The following is a 23,908-nucleotide window of genomic DNA, read 5'->3' as shown; positions in this document are numbered from 1 at the left end:
AGCTCATTGACGTTGATGGGAACCTATCCATGGACTTACTGGGTTTTGGATCATGTGCTAAAAAGATACCTGATTTTAATGTCTGTCAGTGGGCCGTCTCCCCCTCCCTCCTCTGTGTCTGGTATTGATGACAGATGTCTAGTTGAAAATTGAGTGTGGATAAGTAAAGGTGGGTTCATGAAACAGGAAATATCAATAGTGTGGGCTGTAAACATCACAAGTGGCTGTAACCATCAAAAAGTTCTGGCTTTTACAAAACATTACCATTTCAAAAACTATTTTTATACCAGACTTCTACATGTCTCTAAGCTCTATCCATCCACTAGCTTCCACTGTTTGATAATATAAAGTATAAAAGCCATATCCGATGCCAATGCTAAATAAAATGTTATTGTGTATATGACTTTCATTACATTTATATTTTATACTTTCATGTTCTTATATTAGCATCCTGGTTTTGCTGCTTTACGTAAAGGTGTAAAAGCTATGGGACTCTTATATGTAAAAAAATAAATAAAAATTGATGGAATAAACAAAATGGGATGGTATAGATTGCTGTAACTTTTTTTAAATTGCTGCTTGTTTGAGGAGACTGACATAGCTCAGGAATAATTCATTCTAAAATACTGTATAAAGAAGGCTGTTTTAGGATATTGTAACGTGTACGTTTTTAGTCAAAATGAGTGAATTAAAGGAAAGCTCTCTACCTTTCAAAAAGTGTGTTGTCATTCACAGTGCCCTACCTCCTCCTTACTTTCTTCTCCAAAGTGAAGAAGGGCCTGGAACTAAAGCTTTCTTGGGTTCCCACATGACATACCTACAAGTAGAGCTAGTACTCTGGGACACAATGCTTTTCTTGTGTATGCACTGACCCTTACTAGCCTCCTTCTGGCCAGAGCTAATCAAAATTTGTCATTTGAAACTTTTTGCAACCAAAAAAGCTCTTTCTTTATTTCTTTGTCAAAAAAAGACACTTTCCAGGGAAATGTCCATTTTCTATATTTTTTTTCAGTTTTCATTGAAAATCCCTAAACTGAAATTTTGTTGAGAGAGAGGGCAAAAATTTCTGAAGAAAAATTAATAAAAACATACTTGTGGTGGTGTTAAAATTTATAATGGGACCAAACAACATTTCCTGACCAGCTCTACTTGCAGCACTGTTTGGGGAAGGAGATCAAAATGCCTGTAGCTCAGACCTTGTGTTCAGGTTGTTGCCTTCTTCTGTTCCTGCCTCTCCCAAAGGCAGTAAAGCGCCTCTCAAAGGTGCCTGTCAGTGATTGGAGACTATTAACAATATCAGAATCCTACTTCAGATTGTCTTCAATTAAAGGGAATGTTATTTTGGAATTATTGAAGTAGATAAAGGAATTATGAACTGAGTGCAATATATTTGTCTGTCTGTCTGTGCAGGCACTACAAACAGGTCCTCTAAGTAAGCTCTAAGCTTAAATTACAGAAATTTGAAATTCTACCTATATCATTGGAGAAGTCTTTTGTTCTCTCAGCCGGCCAACTATCCAGCATCATCATTTGGTTCCAAAGTCTGTGTATCAGAACTGTTGCTTCACTTTACAGGGAACACATCCCTTTTGTTTCTCCTCCCCAAACACCAGGCTTCCTCTGTAATGAAAGAGAAAGGCCACGTATTACATCACTTTAGAAAATGAGGCCAAAATAGCAAAACTTGACAAAATCCCTGATTTTTTTAATTTTTTTTTTTTTTCAGTTTTTAGAATGGCAGGCTAGAGGCTTGCTAAATTGTCTCATTTTCTGAACCTTTAACAAGATACTCTGCCCAAATGGTCCTTAACTAGGATTCACTACCTGTGGTCAAACAAAAGTACCTATCAAGCCTGTGTCTCAGCATCCCTGAAACGTTTTGCCGCCCACTGAGGAAGGGAGGACTTAGTATATCAAAAAAACCAACGAGAATTCTGTAGCACTTTAAAGACTCCAACTGCATCTGAGGAAGTGAGCTGAAGTTCACGAAAGCTTATGCCTGCTGAAATTAAATTTGTTAGTCTTTAAAGTGCTACAGAATTCTCATTGTTTTTACTGTATACAGACTAAGACGGCTACCCCTCCGGAACTCTTAGTATATCAAGTTGCTGCAGTGTGCAAGATGCCAACTGTATCCAAGGCTATAGTGAGAATTCTGTAGCATTCACATTATAACAAGCCATTGGAGGTGCTGTTTTAGTTCCCTTTTCTGTTTAACTGTTAGAAGTGCAGGAATGTCCTAGGTTTCGGAAATCTCTTCTCCATCTCTCTTTCAGACCAGAAGGCCAGTTGCTGAAAGATTTACAAGTTCTAACTACTGCTGAGAGAAGTTTACTGTTCCAGTCCTCAGAGTCAATTTCTGCCTTTTGATGTCTTTAAAATGTCTGATTGTTTTCACTACTGGCCAAACAAAGTACAAAAATTGCTTCATTCAGACAAAATATAAGACAGATATAATGAAATTCAAACAAACTTTGACCAGTAATTTTGAGGCAACAATGCAAAGTTAGCGAAGAACTGAAATAACCATCTCATTTCTCACATGGCTTTAAAGATAATGCCATACATCCCAATTAGGGATACTTACTATTCAAGAGTGTCCTAAAGCTTGGCTCCTCTTAAAACCGTAATTGTCGAACTACATATTTTACCCAAATTGTTTTGGGTAGTAGACTTTTTTTTTTTTTTTTTTTTTTTTAATTCTTTCCAACCCAAATGCCTACAGCTAAGAGCGAAACAGATTATTAGAATAATAATTGCCCTAACGAAGTCTCAGAAAATGATTTCAATGTAATTTTTTGTAGCGTCTTCAGGAATTCCATCCAGTTATAAACTTGGTGATCCTTTTACTTTAAACCACCAAAGTAACAGAAAATGGCTCTCCCCCATTCTCTCCCCCCCCCCTGGTTTTATTTTCAGGACTTGTAACAAGTGTTTCTACCCCTAATACTTTGGAGGAAATATTTTCCACTTTTACTTTCAATGTTCCTGATGGAGTCCTTTATGCCAAATCTTTAAGCACAACATCAAACTCTGAGTAGTTAGACTTAAGGTATTGTACACCTGCTTCCAATCCTGGATCCACAGCATTGCAGAATCCAACCCTATGAGTTAGAGAGAGTTGTAGGTTTGGAGGCTCATTTTTTGTTATCAGGGTTTTCCCATACTGTAGATTTCTTCAGATACTTCTGTGTAAAGACAATCTGATTTGAAAAAGGTAATCCAACCCAGGAAATAATCTCTGCTTCCCTGCCAACACACCATGAGTTTGAGAAGGTTACTAATGTAATGATCTGCCTCTGCAATGCTGTTGGATCAATAATTCAGGTCTTTAAATCTTTTGTGCAAGTTTATAAAATTACTCAGTCAGCTTTAACTCCACAGCTGCCTCTATCCTGTAAAACCAGAATGCACATGCTTGCTTTCTCAGATTCTCTTTTTGGGCTGCAAACTCAGCATATTTTTCCCTCTTCTCTTTTGGTTCTTATGAAACCTTTTTCCATTTGCATTGGATATTAAGTCAGAGTCTAACAAAGCAGTATTTACCATAATGCATGTAACTGGAGTCTAAGTGCTTGTACTTCTGAAGCCTTTCTGCTTTAATGAGGGAGGTTGAAAACTCACTCTTCTCCATATTTAGCCCCACTCTTAATACAAAGCCATTCAAAAGTTCTTTTTAAAAAGTGCTTTGTCATCATCACTGTGTTGATGTAGGGTGGAAAACCTGGAATTATAGACATGTAGTTAAATATTTGTCTACTTCCACTTATTGAACTATTAGGTACCATTGGCACAATCCTTTTCCTCTCCTCAGTTTTGAGTTCATGCTTGTGCTCTCTCCCCCAAACTTGTATATTGACAAAATCACAGCCTCTCCCTCCTCCAGCAGTTTTTTGCTCAAAAAAATTGTTTTGACATAGCTGCTAGCATACGCCACAAGAGTCATTCTGTCTAACGATTTAGCCTGAGAGGAAAATAGGAGTAGCTGTTGTCTGAAATGTACTCAGTCTTGGCAAAACAGTTCAACTTGTCTGTTTTAGTCTCCATGCTTTTGAAACTGTTCCTGAATTTTGTCTAGATATGTGTCCGTCTAGTTTTTTATCTTTTGTTAATTGCACCCCTTTGTACAAACAAACAAAATCTAAAGGTTGATTTTTCTAGACATATTTTTTCTTACAATATTAAAAGCTTAGGACAGACTGCAAGAGTATAAAACCAGTGAATCAATTCCTTTGCTTTACCAAGAAGAGATAGTCGGATTGATCAGTGTTTTGGGGTTGGGATTAAAATAATGGTAAACTTTTGTTACTGCTGCTATCTGTTGCATGTTATTAACCCTTACATCACTGTAATCTAAGTAACTAGCATGCCAGTAACAATGGTCTCTCTGAGCAGGTCTGGAGGAAGCCTATAATCATTTTCATGTTTTGTATGATGAACTGAGTGATTTCAGTAATGAGTTGTAAAAGATCAAATCCGGTTACTTCTTGCCTAAAAATGGAGGGGGGGAAAGGAAAGATTGGTGATGATTGCAAGTAGAAAAAATACTGTAAATCACATTGTTTTAGTTGCAAAAATAGATCAGTCACTCAACAATCCTCTCTCTCACGTTGCAGGACCTGTTTTAGAAGAAATGTGGTGAATATCAACTTACTTTATTTCGGGGGGTTCATTCTGGTAAGTGGTGCTGCCTTTATTGCTTTTGTTCTGCAGTGATGATTGTGGAGGGAAACTGTTTCAACCTTTTTCATTTCCAGCATAAAAACTAATTTGCTTTGGGAAAACCCAACTTTATAAAGGCACAGTCATTAATGAGATACGTTAAAAGAAAAAAATGCTGGGTCTTAAGGCAAGAAATTCACTTGGCAATTTCATTTGCTGAATGGCTTCTGCTTAGTGCTCAAAAACCTCTAAGCTAAAACCTAAAGACCTGACTTCAAAAAGAAAGTGTGTGGTAACTGTCACAGTTTCAGGATAACACCTGTATCATGCACCTCTGTGGTACGCTCTCGGAGTGCCCAGTCAGGTCTCCAATCATCACCTGTTTCTGAGCAGGGAACTCTTGTCCCACTGCCTTTTCATCGAGGAGGGAGGGCGGGGTTGTTTAAGCCTTCACACATCCCTGTTTTACCCTTTGATATCCCCAGCAAGCCAATCTGCCTAACTGTCAGTGCCTGAGCTTTGCTTTCTCTCTATGAACAATGTATTGCTCTTAGTTACATGTTACCACACAGCTCTTCCTAAGATAGCACTTTTATTCTTAACGTGAAAACATCATAAAAACAAACTTAAACACATGTTAAACATACCAGGAATCACTCTTATGGGGACCTAGTAGGCCAAAGTCTTTCCAATGCGTCTACCCCCTTTAGAAAGAAGACCCTGTCTGTTTTGCAGGTTCAGGAAGAAGGCCCTGAGTCAGTTTAAACCCTGCCTTTTTATATCAAAGGCCATCTCTTTGTTGGTCTCTGGAGAACCCAGTTTAAACCAGTATATGCAAGCCTCCCCAAGGGTTGGTATCTCTCTGGAGGTATTTACAATCTAAGTGATTCATCTTTATCACCCCCATCTGTTTTTGGTTTCTAGAGGAACTGTGGTAACCTTCCCCCTGGAATTGCATATAATCTCTGGCCCACGGTGATATATAAACCACTCAGAAACACAATACAGTACGGTCCCCAAAGATATTGCATGGGGTTGCAGTATCTGTCACAGTAATAGTGTAGAAAACTAAAATCATAGCACAGGTAGAGATGGCACGTTCCTTTGAAACCAGTGTTTTTGGTCACAGATAATTCTTCGGGTGAAATCTGTTGCTCCTGGGAGTAACTGTTGGGACAGTTAGCCCCAAAGATGAAGACAGAGCTATTGCATTTCAATATGATTTTAGGTCCTAGGTGCCGTTCTCAGTCACAGGTGACCCAGCCAGGGGCACCATTACATAATGGCCTTGCCAGCTCCCATATCTCATTTGTTTGTCTCCCAGGAGGCAGAGCATCAGTATGCTGGCTGGCTAGGCTAAACGAAAAGGAGAGATGGGAGTAGGCAGCTAAGGTGATCCCGTGCTGTTTTGGGGGAGGAAGGGCACTCTGTTTCAGTTGGGTTTACTAAAACCAGGGTTTGTCCTGTTTTTTCCATCAGCTGCATGTGACCTGTGAGGACCTTAAGTGGTGCTGCTGGCTTTAAGCCATAGGTGGCACTGCCTAGCAATAGTTTAGCTAATCATTCAGGAGCACCATCTGGAGTTACCTGCTTCATTTCTCCTAGCATCCTTGTTCACTTTTCCACAGTGCATGGGATGTAACCTTTGCTGCCAACTTATTCAGAACAGGGCCTCTAGGACTACACAGCTGTCCCTTCCCCAGAAGTTCCCCTTCTGATTCTACAGAACCCCCCATACTGAACCCTACTGCCTACCCCCAAAGAACTTCATCCACCAAAACCTAGAGGCTCTTTCTTTCTTCAATCTCCCTCCCATCTGCTCTTGCTGTTCTGGAGTAGAACATAGCTTGCCACCACTTCCCATCTGCACCTCCCTATTTTGGGCCAGGGATATTTAATCCTTTCAGCCAGCCAGCCAGTTGCCTAACCACCCAGCTTCCAGGAATTAATGTGTTTTGCTATCAGGTGGATATGAGAGGAATGAAAGGAAAATGAGGGGAAAAAAGAAGAGGATAAAGTACATGGGAGAAGGATGTAGAATGACAGAACAAAGTGAGGAAAGGGGAAAAGAAAACAAGCATAAAAATGAGGAGAAGAATAAAGGGCAAAAAGTAAGGTAGAACTTGGATGAGGTGAGATTGAAAAAGATTAAATTAAAAGGAATGTGACCTGTGGAAAATAAAGGTGCTGGGAGAAAACAGCAAAAAGACCAAAGAAGGGCTAAATTGTTCTCCCTCACTTCTCTGTAACACATCTAGTTCCTGTTTTAAAAGGAGTGAAAATGATGAGAAGTTGGAAGGGGAAGGAATGGTCACCATTTACCACCCCCAAATTTCAGTGCCCTTTCATATGAACCCCCCTGACCCAGAGCCAATAGTCTCATGCACATGAAACAGAACTACTAACTGTCATCTCTGTATTATTTGTATTGCAATGGTACCTAGAAACTAGGCACTGTACATGCAAATAGCAAAAAGATGAGCCCGTCCTATGTGAGCTGACAATATTTTTTATAAGACAGGAGATAACAGGTAGATCTGACAAACTGGGGAGAGCACAAAGTAACAATGAGATTATTTAATCCCCTTTATGCTGTGCCCACCCTCCCTGTCCTCCCTGTGCTCACAAGACAGATCACTTTCAAAATCCAGTCATCCTATCTGCAACACCACGTGAGGCACCGTCTACAGACTTTTGATCCCACATGCCAGTTTTCTGGGAGTGCAGCCTGGCTGACAGCTTGCAGGGACTCCATGTCCATGAGCTGCCAAACTGTCTCCCAGCCAGGCGTTAAAAACCCTTTCTGCTTGAGTTATGAGGAGAATGTAGACTGCAGGTGACTTTCAAGATAGGGTGTTGTGTGGGAAGGAGGAAGTAACACTAGGCGAATGAGCATTTCCTTCCCAGGGAGTGGGGCCATGAGAAAAACCCTGACAGCTTTCTCTTTTCTTACGCTTCTTGTTCCCCTCAGGCTCATTACAAAGTCTTTCTGTGATGCTCTCACTCCAGCCCGGGTTCACAGGCCCTGCAGCAAAGCAGTAGACTTAGTCCTGCAACTTCCTCCAGGAGCAGCCCAACCCTCTCAGTTTTGTTTGGTACCAAGAAGCCCAGCTCCTCTTTCTGTTCCCATTAAATCACCACCAGCGAAAGACTAAACCACTAGTCTCCCTGCAAACTAGGCTCAATGTGAGATTGGGCAGGGATTCCCATCAAGAAAGACTGAAAATGAGGTCTAGTCCATTCTCTGCTGTTGGAGGGTTTCAGTGTAGAATTGCCTACAGAGATGGAAATTTAGAAATCAAAGATGAGCTCTATGAGAACACTGTTATTTTTTCCCAAACACAAATTTTGCTATTATTTCTTATCAGAATTTAACAAAGAAATTAAATGCATTCTAAAACCTGTATAGATGTTCTTAAACAGTATTGATATTTCTTACTTTAAGCAGTTTTCTGATTACAGTTTAGCTATTGTTTTGAGAACCATGTATGATGTGCTATTGCAGCTATATCATGCACAGGAAGAAACCGAGTAAGAATATTTAACTAAAATTGCCCACAGACCCCGGGATGTAGAGCAGTGAGCCTCAGCATAGTAATCTGAGCTCACTACCCCATGAGACTTCAACTGTGGTTTGTTATCACAAAAGAAGACGGAACTGAGGGCTAACGTAAGCAGCTAGTGATCCCAATAAAAGTCCAGCTTTCTCTAAGGTGGTGGCTAAACCATAAGAAGCCAAGGAGTGCCTGTTGGTCTCCTGGATTGGAACATCCTAATGTTTGCTGTATGACAAGCCTCAAGGCCAAGGGGCAAAACCATAGTCCAAGGGCAATGGGACCTGAGACTAAAGAAGTGGTTCTTCAGCAGACTTAGGTGGTTGGACTGGTCTGTTATATTTCCATTCAGAGAACAAGAATGCAACAATCTGAGTCCAATCCAAGAGCACAGTGACTGGCCTGTACAAAAGGGGCACCAAGAGCAACCGGATAGCTGAAGTATGTCCCCTGTTGTCATGGAAAGAGCACAATCTTTCTAGTCTGGCCGGAAAAGCTGCCGATGAGCCTGGAGAATGGGAAATCGGCCCCACGGTGTTTGAGCAGATGCATTGAAAATGGGGGTCAATCATGAGCTTGTTGGTCCACTCAGAGCCTAACAAAAGGACAGGGAGGTTTTTCAGAAGGTTCAAAACCCATCCTCAAACAGTACAGGCTCATTAGCAATAACTGGAGCCTCAACTTGGAGTTCATATATTTTTTTCTGGCCCTTGGGATGGAGAGTTTTGGAGGAGATTACAAGTCCCCAGGAAAGTTCCTACTCATTACCTCAATATTATTCTCAGAGCCCCTCATTTCAATTTCATTTGGAGAATCTCAGTTCATTTGCTTGTATCTGAGTGTTTCTTGTGGTCACTTGTTCAGGCAGAAAATTCAGGGAACTTCAGGTCCGATCTTGTAAGAGACCATATATGATTTTTTCGCCCCCGAGATAAATTTGTCTGTGGGGCTCTGTGAATTCAGACCATGAACAGTTTCTACGTTTTGTTTGAACAAAGAAATAACTTTGCCCACTCCTTCACTCTAATCCACTGAATTACAAGAAGGGCGGGCTACATTGCTGGACATCAAGAGAGCTCTCTGAATTTATCTTGACATCGCAGCTGAGCTAAGAGGCTCAGAGGTTATTCATCTTGCATCAAGGTCCTAGTAAAGGTCATCTGGTCTCCAAATCAAAAATTCATAATGGATTAAGGAGTTGATTAGAGAAGTGTACTTTAATGCTGGGAGGGATGTCTCAGATGAATTTAAAGCTTACTTAACCAGATGGATAGTAACTTTCTGGGCAGAGTGATTAGAATTCTTCTCAAAAGAGACCACTATAAAGCTCCTTCCTGGATATCAGTGCAGAGATCTGCCAGGCTTTTAACAGGTTTGACCTGTCATTTAGTGCAGGTTCAGCAGAAAAGTGCTGCAAGCTAGGGATGCTAGTCCATCCCAAGTAGATTTACTACTATGGGAAGTCCTAAATATCTGGACTGGTACAGAATAGAGAAATACTTTTTGGCATATTAATTTTCTGTCTCTTCCGTACCTGTCCAGACCTCTGCTTTAAATTATTAGCACAACGTCCTTGTGTAAAATTAATTATCTTCCTTTTGTACTTACACTTGGAAAAATTGAGTGGGTAATCCATGTTAACACAATATATCACTGTGTCCCCCACTGTCTGGACCATAGAGAGGCTTCTGAGTTCACTGCAGCCCTTGACTTAACGGCCATGTCTTTTAGCTCAAATTGTAGAGGTTCATGCTTTCACATCTAGTGGACCTGATGTTCAGTCCCTACAAACAACCCAGCAAGACTTATCACATTACATTGGGCTGTTGCTGAAGTTTCAGATGAGCTCTGTTGTATTGATCTCAAAGGTCAAAAGAGTTAAAGGGGTTATAAACTTGCACTGTCCAACATAAAAACAAAATTTAGAAATCTGCCTCCCTAAACTTTGTATCATAGAGCCACTGGCTTACTTAATTTCTTTGCAAAGACCTGAAATAGTTCATTCTAAAGTTGAAAGTTTCTTGGTCAAACACAAGAAAGAACAAGTAATCAAAACCAGCATTTATACTGAAACTGAAATTGAGTGATTATGCAAAACAAGCTTAATTAAAACCTATTAAAGTCTCTCCTTTTGGAGGCAAAAATCAGTCTCTTATTTTCATTTTGATTAAAAGGAAAGGTTTAATTTTACTCAGCCCTAATGTGCAAATGGTATTAATTTCTCCTGTTTTTAACAGACAGAGACACAAAGTATAGGAGAGAGATGATAGAAAGGGTGGGGGAAATGCAGCTTTTGTTGATGTTTTTGGAACATGGAAGGGCTAGTCAGTTACAAATGGATGCTTTGGTTGGCAGGTCATGACTCCTGTTGTTTGGATCCTGCTTCACATGGCAGTCAGGGACATCATCTGGCTGGGTCTTTTCTGCTTAGACAAGGCAAGACTGTGGCCATCGTCTCTCATTTTGTGCTGATGCAATGCAATTGATTGCAGGATTCAGTGAAAAAAAGCCCAAGACAGTGAGAGAGAGGGTATGAGAAAAGAAAGGTGGGGGGAGCAGAAAACAATATAAAAAGGAAGGGATCTTGCATGTCTCTGCATTGCTGGCTATTAGGACTCTCCACTGATGGGCTGAGTACTGGCTGTCATGATGATATGACGACTTTCAGGACACTCAAGTGAAAACCAAAGTTTTTCTTAAGAAAATCCTTCAATCCAGTCTGCTCCCTCTGACTTGGGGTCAGGGAAGGTGAGATGAGGTGAGTTGAGGAGAGCTGCTGAGATTTTTTTAGAGTGTCTTTAAGAACCTGAAAAAAAGAGGGGGGAGGGAAATGGGTGGCATAGTTCATTCCCTCATTACTTTGTCCACCAGTTAGGCTGAATATCCAACACATCAATTCTGGTTCATTAATTTCCAGTTCAACATCTTCTGTTTTTTACCAAGCACATTTCTAACATAATCCTTAAACCACATCAGTAGGTCCTTTTTTTGTTTTAGATTAATTTAGTCTTTCTATCTCCCTTTCATACCTTCTCCCATCAACATTTATTGTTGTTATAGGTTATTGTGACATTTTATGAACTTTCACGTGCTTTTTTACAGTTGAGTTCACAATTAGGGTAAAAGTTTAAGTCCAAGTATTACAACAGACTTTGCAGGTATGTCTACACTTTACACTGGAGGTTGAATTTTTAGTTTGATCAGCGCTAGTGCCCTAAAAATAGAAGCATAACTGTGGTGCCAAGAGTAGCTCGCTGCCCCAAATACATACATCATGTCTTGGATGGGTACATAATCAAGGTGGCTAGCCCTTCCTGCAACTTGTGCAGCTATGGCTACAATCTATTTTTATCATGCTAGCTCAGTCAGAGCTAGCATTGGGTATGTCTCCTTGAGCTGGAATTATGCTTTCCAGCTCCAATTGTACACATGCCCTGTGAGACAGCAAGCCTCATTTGTGAAGGGGAGGGGAGTGCACAGGGAGACCATCTGCTGGTTGGAAGGAATAATATCCACACACATGGATTGGTACGGAAGCTCTCACAGAATGAAAGAAAACTGAGCAATAAGGAAAATTTCACTTTCTTGGTCTTGCCCAAGGAACAAATGTTTCCAGAATGTTTCATACTATATTCTGCTGTTTTAGGTGCTATGCTATACATGAATGTTTGGAAAATGTGTCTTCACCTACCTCACCCTTTTCGGATGTGTTTTCCATTTAGGAAACTCAAATTCCTTTGCTCTAATAAAAAAAAAAAAAAAAGTCTAGTGTAGTGTATGTGCAGCGGCTGATTTGGCTTTAGAAGGAACAAGTTATTGAAAAAGACGTTGAACATATAGTATATGTTTGTTTTCTTTTACTTTCTTAGAAGCTGGATGTTCATAGGTAAATATACTTGATTTATAGGATAGCTTTCATCACTGCAAATGATTGTACTGAATATCCCAATAACAGTGAGTTAGTTCTGACAGTACTTCAGATACAAAGATCTTGCTCACTATTAGAGAGCAAGTTTATATCCTCTATAAAGAACTTGGAATGGATGCCATTTCAATGCTCTTCTTGCAAAAATAACCCTTTGTAACTTTTGACTTGGCATCTGTGTTTTGCAGTTTCCACAACATTTGTAATAGGTTATTTTTGCCAGAATGTAAAATATATGCAAAAATAGCTGTTTTTATAATTACGGCTGATCTGGTACTTTTCAACCCTATTTTTACTGGATTTTAACTTTTTAAAGCAATTAATTTGAGGGCTGAAATTTTTCATGCTTGTGCTCCAGGAGCTTTCATTTTGCTATCTCCTCCTGAAGGCTGAAGGTTTTTCATATCTTCATGAAGATCTGTGTGTGAAATTCTCTTGCAGTCTAAACCAACCTGAGTTATAGTAAGGCTAGATACCATTACTTTAGTTTTAATCTGGCTCTTTCATTTTTAATTAATCTATACTAGCAGCCTGCAAAAGCTTCTCTGGGTAGGTCCTGTTTGGGTTAGTTATATGCAAAAGCCAACTTTTACATTTCTAGAGAACACAATTTGTCCTTTTGATAGGGCTGTGGGTTCCAGAGCCAGGATTCTGCAGTTCAGGTAAAGTGTCATTCTCTGCTTCCTACCAGATTCAAAGCTCTGTTATACATGTCAAGTTTCTTTGTTTCAGTGGGTTGTTATATCTGACACCCCCATACAGCGGGGTATACCTTAGTCTCACTGCAGAAGGAAGGTTGTTGGTGTCTTTCTCGTGCAATTTTATTTGTCTTTCAAAGTCCTTTTCTAGTGTAATCACTGCCCTTGACTAATCAGGTTTAGATTGCTGTTCTCCTGTTTTTCTTAGCTCTAGACTGCTTGTTATACTCTTCTGTATTAATTGTCCTGGCTGAATGTGTTGACTTGAAACCAGCTCTAAATCTGCCCTGACTCCAAATTTAAGAGGCAGCTCACACAGACGTTTAGTTAGTTGTATAATTTTTCCACTTACACTTATATTTATAAGTGTTAATGAGAGAGGAGGACAGGGGCAGTTTGCATAAGCAACCTTAATTTTTCTAACATATGCGTGCATGTATGTGTAAGTAAAAGCAACTTTTTCTTTTTTATTTTTTTTTTTAAACAGAAACCAAAAAATAATAATTTTATCATGCAGCATCCTATTGATACTCTCATGGTTCATCAGCAGGTTTGGAAACTTTAGGTCTACTGCACTGGAGTAACTGGTAGCAGTAATAATAATACCTATTATTATAATAATATAATAATTATACCTATAGTAGTAGGTTGTCATCCTGTATGTGGACCAGCACTAGAAGGGCAATGGAGGGAGAAGATAATTTGACAGGGGCTTTCACAGATATTTGCTGACAGCAGTGGAACAGTGAAATTCTGTAATCTTGGGATCTAGTCCAGTTCTAAGAACGTAAGAATGGCCATACGAGGTCAGATCATTGGTCCATCTAGCCCAGTATCCTGTCTTCCAACAGTGGTCAGTGCCAGATGCTTGAGAGGGAATGAACAGAATAGGACAAATTATCAAGTGACCCATCCCCTATTGTCCAGTCCCAGCTTCTGGCAGTCAGAGGTTTGGAGACACTGAGAGCTTGGGGTTGTGTCCCTGACCATCTTGGCTAGTAGCCGTTGATGGATCTTTTTAACCCAGTTATACTTTTGGCCTTCACAGCATCCCCTCACAAGAAGTTCCACAGGCTGACTGTGCATTGTGTGAAGAAGTACTTCCTTCTTGTTTGTTTTTTAAACCTGCTGTGTGGCTCTTTATTTCATTGGGTGACCCCTAGTTTTTGTGTTATGTGAAGGAGTAGATTAATACTTCCTTATTGATTTTCTCCACACTAGTCATGATATTATAGACCTTTATTATATCCCTCCTTAGGTAGTCTTTTTTCAAAGCTGAAAATTCTCAGTCCTTTTAATCACACTTATAGAAGCTATTCCATATCCCAGTCTCTTTTGTTGCCTTTTCTGTACTTTTTCCAATTCTAATATGTCTTTTTTGAGACGGAGTGACCGGAACTACACACAAGATTCTAAGTGTGGGCATACCATCAATTTATATGGTGGTATTATATTTTCTGTCTTAATCTCTTCCTTTCCTATTGGTTCCTAACATCCTGTTAGCTTTTTTAACTGCAGCTGCACATAGAGAGGATGTTTTCAGAGAACTATCCATGAGGACCCCTTCCCAAATCTTGATCCATTTGGCTTCATCCCCTCCAACCTGTTGCTGTCACTTCCCCACCTCTAGCTCCTCATACTAGTCCCATTCTCCTCATATAGCCAGTCCCAGTCTCTGCTCTTCAGGGTCCCATCCCAGCTCCAGTCCCTGTCTCCTTTCCCAGCATGTCCTAGTCTCACCCTTCCAGGCTCCCTGTTCCTGGGTTTCTCATCTAATCTCATTATCCCACCCCTGATTTTTTTTTAAATAGTTTCTTTGAGCACCCAGACTTACTTCTCCCCTGCACCCATATTTTTCCTAGTGTCACTCACCGAAACAGCTGAACTATTTTGGCTGAAGTTTTTTTTTTAAAAGAAATTCAGCCTGAGGCAGAAATATCAGAAAATGGCTAAAGTGTGTCACTATTATAAGCAACTAAAAACTGGATCTTACAATGGGAAATATCATGCCACTTCAATAGGCAGTGCTACCAGCTCTGACTGTAAAAAAGTGTTTACATGCTGTGGTGAAGAATGCCATAGAACAGCCTATTAAAAAGGGGGAGAGAGGCAGAAATCTTTTTGGGTGGTGTGCAATAAATGAGGCCTAGGTTAAAAAGAAATATTAAACAGCTTCCCTTTCACTGACCATCATCCCTCTAATGTATTGAATTAGGCACACTTCTGTAGAAAAGAGAGATGATCATATAATAAGACTGTATTAATGCATACACATACAAGATTAGAATGGTGTTGTACAGGTGACCATAAATTGGTATTTTTCTGACAGCTGAGTGCTACGCTTCATAAAATTGCAGCAATGCATCAGTTTAATTTTGGTATTTCTGAAATATTCTACTTTATGTCAATATTAATTCCTCTCCATACAGCATATGAATTCTTGACCATTAAAGACAATCAGCCTCAGCATCTTTTAGGGTTCTTTTTCAGCCTATCATAGTTGAGGTCCATGAAACAAAATGAAAGATAAAATACAGAAGTTTGTGATGTAAGATGTTCCATAAAAGTTTGCCTAATTATGGGATTTATTTTAAGGGATTAGCAGTGCCTTTTGTGAAATATATTTTGGGATTCCCAACCCTTGCATTTAGGCCTGTAATATCTCTGCAGTAAGGGTGTAGTAATATTTGTGGGCACAAATATCTTTCACCATCCTGCATTCCAAACACAGTACTTCAACTTTATTACTGTCCTTCCTTTTTTTTTCTTTCTTTCTTTTGTTTGTAATCTCTTGTTTGGTGTGAGAAATGAGAATTATGAAAATTTATTCAAGAGACAATGGTGAGAGGGGAGAGAGATCTCATTACTGATGACCAAGACTGAGTATTTTTGGACATGAAGTTGTTTAAATTAATCAGTTTGCTGAGCTCAAAGATAAATGAAAACCTAGGAAGGCATCCAGAATGACCAGGAAGAGGGACCGAGAAAGATTGTGATCATATGTTGGTGAGAATTTTCAGCATGTCTGAAAAGCTGTGTCATAATATCCATTTTAAAAAAAACAAACAAATGGGGCTGCGCTCAGAGCTAGATTAGATTCCTGCCTGGTCTCTCATTCCCTGGGCCAGCTGGAACTGGGAATACTGCAGAGAGCATCCTGCATCCTTCTGCAACAACCCCTGTGGCTAAACAAGGAGCAACATTATCAGGATGGATAAACGTATATTCACATTTTTAAAAAAAACCTGATGTTTAATAGCATCAGATTTTTTGTATTTAAATTAAATACATTAATTTTTTAAAAACTAATTTAAATCTATTTAAAAATTGAAATTGTCAACCTATGTTAAAGTCTAAATTTATTATAATCTTTTAAATTAAATACAGAACAATTAAGCAGTACATATTTGCTGCCAAGCTTTCAAGAAAGTCAAACTACTGAACTGGTTGAAGTTTCCTAACTGTATAGAAGGGCTAAACCAGCTTTTGACAGCAGTAGATTCTTCTGCAGGTTCAGAGAGAGTATATTTTCTTCAATTCAGTTTATTCAATCTGTTCAGTGCAATGACTAGTTCATTCAAAATTAAGAAACCAGTTGGGAGTTGAAAAAGCATGGAAGCTCATTTTCATCTTCCAATCTATAAATAAAAACTAGGTGTGAGATCTACTAGCTCTAAAATCTTGAAGGACATGATGACTGAAAACAATCAGTTCAATACACTAACTACAGATAATACTGCCTTTGTTTAATAAATCAATTAGGTTTAAATGCAAAACATATTTTAATAATTTTTTCTCATGTATCTGTCACTTTTAAGATAGTTTTATTTAATAAACAAATAACTGTTTATGCATTTTAATTTAATTTGAACTTACATCCAAATAGAATTTGACAGAAATCACAAGTAAAAAATTAATTTAGTAAATAAGAAATGCATTATTCAATATTTTCTAATATAAAATATGTAAAAATTAAATTAAACTATGTAATTGCTTAAAATAAATATGTATAGATATAGTGTATCCTGGTTAGCAATAAGAAATACCAAATTTAGTGTAAAGGTTGTTGTTTAGTTTCAAATCAACAAGTGTCAATGGTCACTAACTAATGAGAATCAATCTTTCCTTAGGAAAATAATTAAAGTACATTTGCAAAAGACAATATCAATACTCTAAAAAACGTTTCTTGCTTGGTAATTTAAATAATTTCATCCTGACAGCTGTGGACTATGAAGGAGTTGTCCCATACAAACTTGGAAAGGCAAGGAATATCACTATGGTGCTGTGTTCTGAAGTGGACTCTATTTAAGATTATAAAATAAATAATGAATTTAATCTGGGTTTCAAATCCTTACTCAATAATTATTTAGTCTATATTAGTGAATAGTGTGTGCATCATCATGAAAGCCTTGGAATTAATTGCAATATTTTATCTTTTCCCACTGACCTTCTCACCTGCCCTTTGCTCATTTGCGGGTGGGCATCTAACCCTGTAATCTGTAATCCAGATTTTTCCACTGCCACCTTTTAAATAAATAAACATACATAAAAAGAACCGACCATATAAATATCATTCTTTCCCACCAAATGTGGCAAACTGGATCAAGGAAGATCCTGGTTTGAAAATTACATTTTGCCACGGCTTGGAATTTACTGTTTGCACTCCTGGACTGATGCCAAAAATAACTAAACCAAAGAAGCAATGAATGATATATAGTGTAATAACTCACTATTTGTTAGAGTTTTAAACACCATTGGAGGGTTGGGAATTCTACCTTTCCAATAGCAGAGCGTTCATATCTAGCCCAAGAAGGTATTTCACAACATGCTGACTTAAAGAAGACTTTATTTAGTAAACTTTTGAGTCTTTAAACATTTATTTGTGCTTGTGTTTTCTCATTTCATGATACCATTTACTATTTTGCTTCATCCTTTCACAGGCAAAGGGACAAAAACATAATTGTAAAAGCTTCTCTATCAATTTTCTAAAATAGTTTGTAATACATAAAGATCTTGGTATAATCTGAAATTTAAAATATTGTTACCTTTTGATCCACTATTCTTTTTATGCCTGTTCCTGGTTACCCAGCTTTCCTGTTCACCTGGCCAAAATGCTTATTGAAAATAATGTCTCTGAAGCAGACAGACTTTACCATATGCCTTGGACTGAGTGTGCCTGTCAAGTGCTTTATGCTCCTTCTGCCTCTCACCACAAGTTGGAAGTTTATTTTTTGTCTTTTAGTATGAACCCCCCGGAGTACCTCAAGACCAAAACTACAGTAAAATAAAGTTTAGAGTCAAAGTTCCACCAATCCAGCTACACCAATGGCTGATCACTGACTGATAGCTGTAATGGGGGCAAATCCCCAGTGTGGTGAAGGCCTTACTCTGTCTGGTTTTGTCATTTTATGCAATATTTTATAAAAGTCTTTCCCCTTCGCTCACCTAGTTCTGCTAACTTAGGACACAACCTGCACTCTACTTCTACCAAGCATTCTAATTACCATTGTGCATAGTCCCCTTATTTTTCACTTTCCTCTCCTATTCCCACCCGAAATAAATATTTAAATCCATAAACCTTAATTGTGATGAGAGGGACTGCTAGAAGAACCAGTAATTGCAATTCAGCTGTGTCACTGACCAGAATGATCTCTCTGAATTTATTCCGCATGATGACTAGGAGACTGACAGGTGGTAGATACTGTGCGCTTCTCATAGTTCTGTCATAGCTTGCTATAAGCATTTACTTTGCCTGACTGTATCAGAACACAGAAACGATGGTTGAGTGGAGAAAATGTGATACTTTAAAAATGAGCTAAACTATTTTTTCTCTGGGAGAAATACGCAACATCTAACTCTACTTTTAAGAAATCAATGAAGCCCATTTTAGCATCTGCGAAATACCATTACCAATGCCAAAAATTGATTTACATTTACTATTTTTATAAGTTTGCTTTTAATTGCTGTCTTAACTTTTGCCCTCTAACTAGCTTCTAATTATATAGAGAGATTTGGTTTGGATCTAACCACCAGTTCGCCTGTATGTCATTAAATGATGATGATGAGAGATCAGTATGCATAGATGTAAATGATGGTCTGTGATTTGTTCTTTTTTTTCCTCTTTAGATTATAACATTATAAACCAGAATTTGAGATCTTTTCATCTGAAATTAGAGAGATGGCTATTCAGAGATAGAGAAACCAACTTCAATCCTTAAACAAAAACAAAAACTTCAGCATAGAATCAAAGTTGAAACACAAAACTGTTATTATTTATGCTACATTACAGTGGTGCCTGAAGTATACTGTGTGTTGTACTGATGCATAGAAAAATAGTTTCTGCCCCATCTACCTTTCAATTTCAAAAGGTGAAAAATAGACCAAACTCAGGGGGAAAGGATGCAATATTCAAGCCAAGAGATCAGGGTTCTGATGGACATGTGCTTTCAGTTCCATATTGTTTTTGTGTGCTCATGTGTACTTAAATGGAGTAACTTTGTAATCCTATTTTTGTCTTTTCTTGCTCTCTTCCTTCTTGGCACATTTTTATGTCCTCATTTGTCAATAAAGTCCATCAGTTAGGGCCCAGATCTGCAAATACTTATACACCTGCTAATTTGTATTCATGTGAGTTGTCCTGGACTACTTGCACATAAACGTTTGCCTTAAGTTCTTTGGAGAAACAACCTATTGACTTTTGTTGCTAGGCACTTCACTGAATACTTACGGAGGCTGTAAAATTGTAAGAGGTATATTTTCCCTTTGGTACACAACCTAGCAATGATTGCCATCATTAAAATTACATGTGTGTGACTTCTATTTTTTTCACATTAAATAACATTTCTGTGTAATTTTGCTACTAACTAAAGATGAAGACCTTTGTTACTAGATTCTAATTTCTCACCCTCTCCTCCCTGGACTCTCACATGAAAAACATTCAGTCAGAAGCTGACTGATGCCATAACCCAGACCACTATCTTGTTTCAACAAGAGCTTTAGAGATGGTTGTTGTGTAAAGCTTGTTTACATAACAAATTGGGAGTGCCATATCACTTTCAGTATGACCAGCATTACTATCCCAATTCTTTTATTTTATTTTTTTTTGTCTCATTAATTTTTCCCTTTTGGGGCTTCCCATCAGCATAGTTAGTTTCTCAATAAGTCAGGGATAAATCCTGGGAGTTTCTGATATTGCTTCAGGGTCCTGTTTAAATTGCTTCCACTCCTCACACATCCTGTTAATTCTTTAGATCTTGTAGTCTGTATAACATTCCTTCTTAATCGCTTAATCTTTTATTCGGTGGTAAAAAGGAGGCAGATGCCAGTGTCATAGCGGATGTTTAATAGTAGAGCTTTCTACGGTTCTTTGATGGACAGTTCCCCAGTGACAGTGGATAGACCAGCAGTTAACTTCATATGCCTTTGTAAGGCTGATGTGACTGAGCAACCAGAACATTCTGGAGAATCTGGGACCAGTCCCCTTGAATTGTGCTTTGACTATCTTTTCTCTTTTATAATTTTCTCCCTTTCATTATGTTTGATCATTTTGTGATTGAGGTTTGGTCCAGGATCATCTATTTTAGGCTAGTCTATGGCTGTAGATTTTGGAGAAAATATTTTGCCCAGAAGGAACATCCTAGGAAAAGAACCATGCAGCAAAACTTAAATAATGATGGTAGTAGAGTGAACTTTTTTCTTGATTCATACGCTGTGTTAAGGTAACTAGTTGTGATGCTGTTTGATTAAATCCACTCTCAGTCTCAAGGGAAGTAGAGTCAAAAACTAGACACTTAACCCCCACTAACTTAGTTTGATTTTTCCATTATTGAGGAGGTGCTCAAATATTATGGAGATGGGTACCAATGTTGGAACCTCATGTGGCGCTGTTTGGTGTATATAAGGGATCATTTATAATATTTAATATCAATATTGCAAAATTACAATAATTTGTATGAGATATGCCTATCAGATACTATTGGAAAGATTATAATTAGCTAAAATTGATAAGCACACTTATATGTATCAGTGTTTATAATATAAGTTCTAAGTATGTATGAGACATTGGTGTTTCATCTTATGTTGTGTTTCTGGGTGACACCCCAGACAGGATGGCAGCAGCAATAAACCTGCTTAATGACCCATAAAGGGAACTCAAATGTACAATGAACCCAGGGGCTACACTTTATAAGTCACCAGGACTTGCCCAGTTGACCCTGGATTCCATCTTGTTTCTGTGAATTTCCACAAGCCGCATGGCAAAGGGACATAAAAGGCAGCTACTCTATCCCATGTTGTCTTCATTCCTGCTTCTTAGCTCTGGATCAACTCATCTGCAACTGAAGCTGTGAAAGAAAGGACTGAGACCCATCCAGGTACTGGATGTACACCAGATGAATTGTACAAGCCTGCAAACGCCACAGTTCTACTGAGAATCTGATATATGTGGACTTTGAAGTCATTTGTATGTATCTGACTGCTTTGATTATTTAACATTTCTCTTCTTGTTTGTTGCTTTCCTTTTATAACAAACCTTTAGTTTTAGTTACTAAAGGATTAACTGGCAGCATAGTATTTTGCGTAAGACCCGAACTTATATTGATCTGACAATGTGGCTGACCAGTTGGGGTCAGGAGAACATTTTGGTATAAGGAATATTGAACCTCATTGCAGACTGGGAGCCAGAGACTGAAATGCAATAAAGGGGTCTGTGTGTATTTTTTTTTTTAAAAAGCTTCTTGATCACCAGTGTGGGGAATCAGAAGCACTGTTTGTAACTGGCTGGGGAATCTAAGTGCAGTGTTAGCCACCAGTTTGGGAGAATTTGCTCTCCTTTTTGCAGCCTGTCCTGACCGTGGCATTTTCAGGTGGGCTACCGTAGGCCTGGATGGGTCACACCTCGATTGTACAGTAGTCTCCAGTGAAACATTCTGTATTTTACACAAGAATAAATTACTTCTGACTTTACAAGCTGCTTTTCTATGATGATCTGGAAATATTAAGGAAATCATCACAATCCTTTCTTAAAATTTTTGTGGATGCTACACATCTTATATTGATGATTTTAGGAACTGTTGGGAAAATGTAGAATTCATCTAGGGAGCATGATAAAAATGTCCTTTATAAAGGTTTTTAAGATGGCAGTTCAAGATGTAGCATGTAAACGGCAGGGCCGGATGGCTGTAGATTATGTTGTATTTAAATCTGCATGACTTGATCAGTGTTATAGCAGTTTAAACTGGTGGAAATTCCATGTTTTCCGGTACTCTTCTGCTAACCTCATCACATTCTCTTCCATGGAAGAGTTTCACAAAAATGCCAGTATGAATGATGGTAGGCATGTTCTTGCACACTAGTACCTTTTCCGTGGGGGAAGGTTGGGGTAGGAGGGAGAATAAGGATGTGACACACAGGAATCCCAATAAAACTGATCTGAATTTTCTAGCTGCTTCACATGGCATATATCAGGATTATAAAATATTATATCCCTGTCAGAGTATAGAAGATAGTGGTCAGTGTCTGCTGGCTCCAGGGGTTGCTACTAGTGAATATGTATACAATATCTTAATCTGAATCCTTCCTGAACTGTCAGACATTGCTTAATACACAAGCAAGGCTCCATTCTCCGTCTTACAGCAAACCACATGATGTGACCACATGGTTGTGTTTCTGACTTAACCCCTTTTTACAAGGATGGTTCATTGACCTATCGCTCAGTCCCCAGCCTGAAGGACCGGCAGGCTGCTTTTCATCTAGTCTCTATCCGTCAGACCACCCAAGCTGGACTGATCAATCCGGCATTACAGTCCCACCAGCATAGTTCTTGGGGTCATTGGAACACACAAGTATTCCTGGCACAACAAGGTGCAGTCCCCAGGGAAGGAATATCTGTATACATGTATCTGAGGCTATGGCTACCCTACGAGCTAGGAGTGTGATTCCCCTGCTTGTGTGTATATATATATTCATGCTAGTTCTCACTGAGCTAGCATGCCTATAAGTAGCAATGTAGCCATAGTAGCACTGGTGGTGGCAATGGAGGCATGGCTAAGTCATATGAGCACAAACATGGGTATGTACTCGGTATGGCTGAACCTGTGCTACCATGACTATGCTGCTGTTTATACTCGTGCCAGGTCAGTGAGAGCTAATGAGAATATGTGCACACAAGCAGGGGAATAACACCCTAGCTTGTAGTGTAGGCAGCCTAATATGGTATCAAAAGATGGAGATACAATGTATGTGACAAAGTGCATAACTACACAACTTAAAACACTTCACCTGCATTCTATTCACTCTCCCAACGGGATGCAACATTTTCCTTCCAGCCTGAAGCTCCCAAAGAAAGCTCATTTTAAAATTGACATCATGATTTGTAGGGGTAAAAAATTGGCTAAGTCTCAAGGGTTTTAAAAGTGTCTTGGGATACTGCTTACTTCTCTGTGATAACCTGCATAACTCAGTGGGTCTGTGTAGACTAGAAAAAAAGGGGGGAATTTTTTGGGAAAGCTAATGTGATTTGAAACATCTCTTTTCACCTAGCATAGACAGTCAATTTACCTTTTAAAAATCATATTGCAAATGGGGAATAATTTTGCATTGGCACACTGGGAATGAAATAAATAATCCAATAGGACCTAAGTCCTACAAATATGTATATAATTGAACTCAGGGTACTACTCAAATGCTTAGTTAAGCATGTGTGTACATGTTTGCATGATTGGGGCCTAAATCTCTTCTGCATCTGATTTATATTGCAATTTACAGTTAAATTTTTTATTTTTGAAGATAGTATGTATTTGACAAATGCACTAAGAGTACAATAACTACCTGTAGTGTTAATTGAATTAGTGACACTGTACTGGACACATTCATGTTTTGATTCATGTTTATTTTACAACCTCATTTTATGCATGTATTGAAAATCTTTTTGACGCTGAAATAGGGCCCAATAACATGTTTGGGTTTTTTAATCACTCTCCTCTACCTCTGTCTTGAAAAGGTTTCACAAAAAAATCTGGAAATACCTTCATGTCGATCTTCCCAAATATATTTTAAATTTGTATTTGCTT

At 38.6% G+C, this 23,908-nt stretch overlaps 1 protein-coding gene across 4 annotated transcripts in view; it reads left to right on the top strand.

Moving 5' to 3' along the window:
- FYN (FYN proto-oncogene, Src family tyrosine kinase) overlaps positions 1-23,908 on the top strand; it is a 189,136-nt gene that overhangs the window by 79,748 nt on the left and 85,480 nt on the right. For 3 of the 4 annotated variants that reach the window (XM_067546612.1, XM_067546611.1, XM_067546609.1), the window contains exon 2: positions 4,617-4,677. The gene's annotated coding sequence lies outside the window, so the exon portion shown is untranslated. The remainder of the gene's footprint in view (positions 1-4,616; positions 4,678-23,908) is intronic. The other variant, XM_067546610.1, reaches the window with a different exon arrangement.

This window comes from Emydura macquarii, unplaced genomic scaffold, assembly GCF_026122565.2.
Source record: "Emydura macquarii macquarii isolate MOO-44397 ecotype Brisbane River unplaced genomic scaffold, CSIRO-AGI_Emac_v2 contig_1146, whole genome shotgun sequence".
NCBI lineage: Eukaryota > Metazoa > Chordata > Testudines > Chelidae > Emydura > Emydura macquarii.
Note: the sequence above shows the minus strand (reverse complement) of the source record. Positions and strands in the feature narration are given on the sequence as shown.